Source organism: Crocodylus porosus, unplaced genomic scaffold, assembly GCF_001723895.1.
Source record: "Crocodylus porosus isolate Cpor-Errol unplaced genomic scaffold, CroPor_comp1, whole genome shotgun sequence".
NCBI classification, from domain to species: domain Eukaryota; kingdom Metazoa; phylum Chordata; order Crocodylia; family Crocodylidae; genus Crocodylus; species Crocodylus porosus.
Window position 1 is genome coordinate 2,476,106 of NW_017728926.1, and position 6,771 is coordinate 2,482,876.

Here is a 6,771-nt window from a genome sequence, read left to right on the forward strand (position 1 = left end):
AACAAATGTGGCAGTTGCCATTGACGATCAAACTCAGCAACAATTAAAGTTCACCTTTAAATGAGTTTTCCCTGAGAAAAGCCTTGCTTCTTGATCTATTATAATCAGGGAGGAAAAAGCATGGGCTACAAAATTAATCAAGACAGCCATGTGGCAAATGCTTGCTGATCTCCCAATGCAATCATTAGATAGGGGAAAATTCTCTTTGCAGATAACTGATTGATTGATCAGTGGCCAGGTCCTGGGTAGGTGCATTCCTCTCTCTCATGCTTTCTTTTTTTCCTTTGTAAATTTTCATTCATGTCCCTCAAACAATAGTGGGTGTTATCGCATGACAGACCAGCAGCTTGACACGATGCAGCAGGGATAGCAGGGCAAAATTTTCTTCTGTACTCTCCCATTGTACTTTACTTCTGAGCTGGAGAGGCCTACTTGAAGACGTAGGGGATTGAATTCAGATGGGGATTCAGCCCCCATGGTCCTTTGTGATCAACAGAGGGTCATCTGATGCCTGTTGGGGATGAAGAGCATGCTTACTGTGAGGATACAGATGACCAGAAGCATTGAGGATGCTGCCTTTGCAGCAGCACCATGGGATGCCATCACCAGGGAAAACCCCTTTTGGTCAGTGAGCGGATGATCTGAGATGTTTGCAGCCAGCTCCCTGCAGAGTTGCCTTGGGAGGAAATAGAGTGTGACAGAACACTTCGCAATCCATACAGCAAAATGGGAGAACGTTATCTTCAGTGAACTGGATAACATGGTTTGGTGCTTACTAATTGCCCTCCTGGAGACGATCTTTGAGCCCATCTGAAACAGGCTTTTGAACCCCACATTGATCTGCTCCAGATTTGGTTCAGTCACTAGGGCTGAACTAATGTGCTGCTTTGCAAAACTCCCACAGGCTCATTTTGCTGCATGTCTGAATGTATTTCACAGGCACTTTTTCTATGCTGATATCAATCCCAGCAACTTGCACAGGAGATTATTTCAGTTCTCAGCTTGCAGGACAAGAGAGGCCAAGCTCCCTGTTGGTGCAAATGGGTTTTGCCCAAAGATAGCAAAAGAAAATTTGTCCCCGGAAATGAAGGAATGCCTGAGTCTTGGCACGAAATAACACTAACCCTGACAAAGGACTCCTCTGCTTGGTCTTTCTCCTACAGATTTTGATGCTCTTTACAAAGAGTAGCTGTTTGTGACATGTGGCTGCCTTTGGCACGGGCAACATTTGAAATCTTGCACTGGTTATGTACCAGAAGAATCCAGTGCTTTATTAAAGCAGACAGCTTGGAGTACCATGTGTATTTCAAATGGAAAACATACATGCAAGTGATGGGCTGTTACTGCCAAACTGTGAAGTTCATTCACTCTCAGGCCTTGTACCAACAGTGCTGTCCTGATCCTTGAGGCCATTCTGACAGTGCAAAAGAGCCAAAATGTCTCCCTGGGGAATTCCTTCTTCATGGGGATGGGAAGGGGCTAATGCTCTAGACTAGGGGCATGTACTTATTTTGGCTATTAGGCCACTTGATGAGTTTTGGTGAGCTGTAGAGGGCTGCACACGTAAAATCTTTCAGAAGAAATCATTTACATACATTATAGAGAAAAAGCAAATCATATACTAAAAATCAAACATATATTATAACATATTTTAATTTTATGTCACAAGCTATTTTTGTCCTGATTTCTGTGTTTTTGAGTAGTGTATATAGAGGTGATTGCATAATAGCGCAAACTAAAGTCTTACTTTTGTATATTGGGTGGGGGGTGGGGGGCTGCTGGCGCACTAGGTCCTGGGAGTTGGCTAGGGGTGGAGGGAGAGGGTGCATGGGCATCATACAGCAGAGGGTGCATGTAGCAGAGCTTGCCTGGGCAGCATGTTGCAGGTGCAGTCTGCCCCCAACCACTCTTATCTGGCTCACTGCTGTCCCTATGGTGCTCTGCATAGGGCAGAGACCTGCCCGCCCCCAACTGGGGCAGTCTGTGCTGCACTCCTACCCATGCCCACTGACATGCCCCGGGCAGTGTGTACAGCTTCCAGGTGGGGCTATTCCTGGTGCAGCTCCAGTCACCCGGGTACTACTCGGCTTCCTCTGGCCTCCAGTGGCTGCTTCTGCCCCTGCTGCACTCATCTGAATAGCAGATAGTTCAGGAAAAGGTAGTGGCCATGGGGATGTGTGCCAGGCACCACACGCCCAGCCAGACGGGGTGGGGGAAGTTGCAGCTGGGCAGCTCCTGCCCCAGTGTGTGGGGCTCCAGCTCCCACTCCACTTTCTGGCTTTGTGGCCAGAATGGGAAAGGAAAGCAGCCCTGGAGAGCTATACTGGCCCCTTGAGAAGTCCTAAATGAGGGCAAATAAACAGAACTGTGCCAAAGATGCCCAATTTCTTTGCTGACTAGTGGAAATAGGTCCTGGGACCCTGGATTTTGACTAACCACTCCAGCCAAAAAGAGGTAACAAAGTCATTTCTATGCGCATAGGGTAGGATATCTAATCTGGAGATCAATTTTGCCCTCCTAGCTTTCAGAGTTTTTTTACTCATAATCTCCTAAATGTATTATAATATATTGCGAGAAACACAAACAGTAATCAATCATGTCTTAGGAAACTGGCAGCATGGCCTGGTGCTTATGTTTCACTCAAATTAAAACAAATAAATGAACAATTTTTTTTTTTTTCATTCAATCAACAGGGAATGCAAAACATATTCTTTCTGCAGAGCCCTGAGTAAAATCTCTGCAGTATTTTGTGATCAGGCTGGTTGCTTCAGGAGATGGCTCTTTTTGTAGGCTCTGCAAGAACACTTCTTTTCTCTCTGCACTCTCTTCTCCCAGTGAGAGGCCAGAGGATTTCCTGAGGCTCTAGAAGAAGAGCCAGTGGGGGTTGCATTCTTCTGCCTGCAATTTGGCGTAGTCAGTTATGCCGCTGCAGAAGTGGGTATAAACTGCTCCCATTCTGTTCTACTGGGTGTTGACTCTTTTGTCCAGAGGCAAACAGCTCTCTCACTGTGAAAAACCTAACCTGCTAGCTTAAAGGCATGTGGGCTTTCCACACCCAGCTGGGGTTACCAGACTTGCACCAGCTTTCATAGAGTCATAAAAAAAACAGGGTTGGAAGGGACCTTGGGAAGTCAGCGAATCCAACTCCCTGCTGAAAGCAGGACCAAACCCAGGGGTGACTGGTGCCTTCTGAGTCTGGGGGAGCACAATTTGTGGATGGGCCCAGGGGCGGGCCAAAAGCCCCATATCCGCTCCTATACTTCTGTGCCGTGGCTTAGTGCCCTTCTCCCCACTGAACATGCCACTGGCCTGTGCAGCGAAAAAACTGTCCCGCCCTGAGTTCTGCCAAGTCGGAGGCCAATCTCAAGGTGGGGACATGCCCACCCCATGCCCCCTCTACCATTTGCCTGTGTCTATGCCCAACTCTAGCATCCCAGCCAAGGCTTTGTTGAGCCAAGACTTAGAAACCTCCAAGGATGGAGATTTCACCACCTCTCTGGGTAGCCTGTTCCAGCGTTTTACTACCCTTGTGAGAGAGTTTTTCCTAATATACAGTGTAAACCTCCCTTGCTGCAAAGTGAGACCATTGCTCCTTGTTCTGTCATCTGCCACCACTGAGAACAGTCCAGCTCCATCCTCTTCGGACCCACCCTTCAGGTAGTTGAAGGCTGCTATTAAATCCCATCTCAGTCCTGTCTTTTCCAGACTAACTAAGCCCAGTTCCCTCAGCCTCTCCTCAAAAGTCATGTGCTCCAGCACCTAACCATTTTCATCACCCTCTGATGGACTCACCAATTTGTCTACACCCTTTCTGTAGTGGGGGGTCCAAAACTGGACATAGTACTCCATATGTGGCTTCATTAGTGCTGAATAGAGGGGAAGAATCACTTCCCTCAAATTGCTGACAACATTCCTGCTAATGGAGCCCAGTAGGCTACTAGCTTCCTTGGCAACAAAAATACACTGTTTGCTCATATTCAGCCTATTCTCCACTGTAACCCCCAGCTCCTGTTTGCAGAGCTGCTGCTTAACCAGTCCATCGCCAGCCTGTACCGGTGCATGGGATTGTACCGTCCTAAATGGAGGACTTTGTACTTGTCTTTATTGAACCTCATGAGATTTCTTTTGGGCCAGTCCTCCAATTTGTCTAGGTCTCTTAGAATCCCAGCCCTACCCGCCAGTGTATCTACTATTCCCCACGGCTTGGTGTCATCTGCAAATTTGCTGAGGATGCACTCCATGCCATCTTCCAGATCGTTGATGAAGATACTGAACACAACTGGCCCCAGGACTGACCCCTGGGGCACTTCACTTGATATCGGCTGCCAAGCAGACATTGAGCCATTGATGCCCACCTTCTGAGACCAACAATCCAGTCAATTTTCTATCTATCTTAAAGTTCATTCATCCAACCCATATTTTCTTAGCTTGCTTGCAAGATTGTTGTGGGAGACCATATCGAAAGCTTTGATAAAGTCAAGGCATAGCAAGTCCACTGCTCTCCCTGTGGCTATAAAGCAGTGTAACTTAACTGACTTCCATGCAGCTCCTCCTGCTTTATGCTAGGCCTGTGTGAAGCGGGTAGTATTCGCTTTGGATTCGGCTGGGTCGGGGGGCAGTGATTTGATTTGGTGATTAAAATCACTGTCCTGAATTGATTAGGCTGAATCAGCCAGGCCCATCCCCCGCAGCCCAGCAATAGCTTCCTCACCCGCCCCAGCTCCCAGCACTTGTTAAAAAAAAAGCCCCAAATCAGCAGGTGCTGCCGGGTGGGGGGTGATCTCCACTGTCCCCTACTGCATGGCAGGCTACTCCCCATGATGCCTCAGTCCCCACCCCCATGACTGCCCCACCCACTCCGACTCCTGCCCTTTAAGAACCCCCCCCGAAAACCCGCCCCGCAGACCAAACATTACTGCCAGTGGGGGGTGATCCCTGCTGCCCCACACCATGTTGGGGGATCTGCAGGAGCCCCCCGAAGGCCTAAGGCCACTGCAGGAGTGGTGGATCCCAGGGCTTTTCTCATTTTTTTTCTCTTAAAGGGGTGGAGTTGAATTGGGCAGGGCAGCCATAGTGGGGGGCTGGTGGAGGGGGTGGGGGGCTTCTGCAGAGCCCCTATACAGCATGGGACATTGGGGAGCAGCAGGAATTGTCCCCCCCACACCCGACAGCACCTGGTGAGCACCGGGGTTTTTCTTTGAAGGGCTGGGAGCTGGGGGGGCACCCATGGAGAGGCTGGGGGAGCGGCCAGGGGTCAGGGGGCTGGCAGGGGTCCCCCCATGGTCTCTCCCTCCTCTCCCAGCCCCCCCTCCCCTGCCCCTAGTACTTACCAGCTCTGAGCTGGCTGCAGCTCCCTGCTGCAGCCACTGGGGACTGCCCAAATCATCAAAGCTCTCCGAATCTTTGGAAAAGATTCCCTCATTGTCCACTGTAACCCCCAGGTCCCATTTGCAGAGCTGTTGCTTAGCCAGTCCATTTTTTGGAAAAGATTCAGAGAGATTTGAGTTGATTCAGACCTTTTAATTGGTCCCCTGATTTGATTTGGATTCGGAGATTCAGCCACTGAATTGGACCGAATCTCCTCCGAATTGCATCACCACCCGAAGCTTCGCACAACCCTACTTTACACCCGTGTGAGTGAGAGAGACAGCCCTGCTAATGTCTGCATTTTGTAGCAAGAATGCTTTGTGACAAGGCCTGCATGTGGACAACAGAAAGGATCTGGCAGGACAGAACCCCTTAGTTTAGCAAAAGCGTTCAGAGTAAAACATCCTCTGCTCTGGGAGATGAATTAAGGCAGAATTTCTTCTGATTTACAGTACTCTCCCTAAACCATTCCCCAGAGAGGACCCCTCAGCCCTCATAACCCCTAGTGCCCAGGTAGAGTTAGAAACAGCAAAAAGGGCTGAAAAGCCTTTGGTCGCAGTTCACGACAGATTATCTCCACATTTACTTGCAGGTTGTGGACTACTGACCTTTCAATTTCCTGCGGATTCTCGTTGCCCCCCAGAAGTGTCACTTGAAGTTAAACGGCACACATAGGAAAGTCCCAAGCCAGGGGCATTTGCAGCATTCCATTTAGTGGTGTTTGAAATACATCTTTCCTTATTAGAGGAACTGCATCTTAAAAACACTAGACGTTTCCCCTGGAGAGACATTTGGCTTCCTACTAAAGAAATATTTGCTGGTAATAATTATATATTAGCTTTAAGACAACCAAATTATTCTTTAAGTGACAGACCATTATAGACATGATCAGCATTATGTTAAGTTCTAATTCACAGCATTTGGGAATGAAGCAGATGAATGGGGAAATGACACTAATTATTTTCCTTATACAGAAAATGGCAGCTAATCACCTGAAAGGAGAAACAGTTTAATCTGAGAAGGTTTGATTTGTGGACCCAAAGCAAAGGGAGCCCAAGGATGGGGTGGGGGTTTGCTAGAAGATGGGAACCTTCTTCCAAGCTAATGATTTTTCTGAGCCCTTGCAGCCAAGTTCTCTTTCTCACCCTTGATGGCATTTTAATACACCTGGTTCTAGTCCCAGATGAATTCTGGAATTCAGCAGTTCTTGCAACTTAAAAAAAACCAAACAAATTAAGAAAGGAAAGTTTGGCAACTCCATAGAAGCTGTGCACAAGCTCTAACCTCATGTGAGACTGGAAAGCACATGTTCTCACTGCCTTTCATAGATTTCATAGATTTCATAGACATTAGGGCTAGAAGGGACCTCGGGAGATCATCGAGTCCAGCCCCCCGCCCAAAGGG

At 48.2% G+C, this 6,771-nt stretch overlaps 1 long non-coding RNA gene across 1 annotated transcript in view; it reads left to right on the top strand.

Moving 5' to 3' along the window:
* The first annotated feature begins 2,160 nt into the window (after nucleotides 1-2,160).
* LOC109314536 overlaps nucleotides 2,161-6,771 on the top strand; it is an 8,237-nt gene continuing 3,626 nt past the window's right edge. The window contains exon 1 of the long non-coding RNA XR_002102301.1: nucleotides 2,161-2,208. This is a non-coding gene — a long non-coding RNA (uncharacterized LOC109314536). The remainder of the gene's footprint in view (nucleotides 2,209-6,771) is intronic.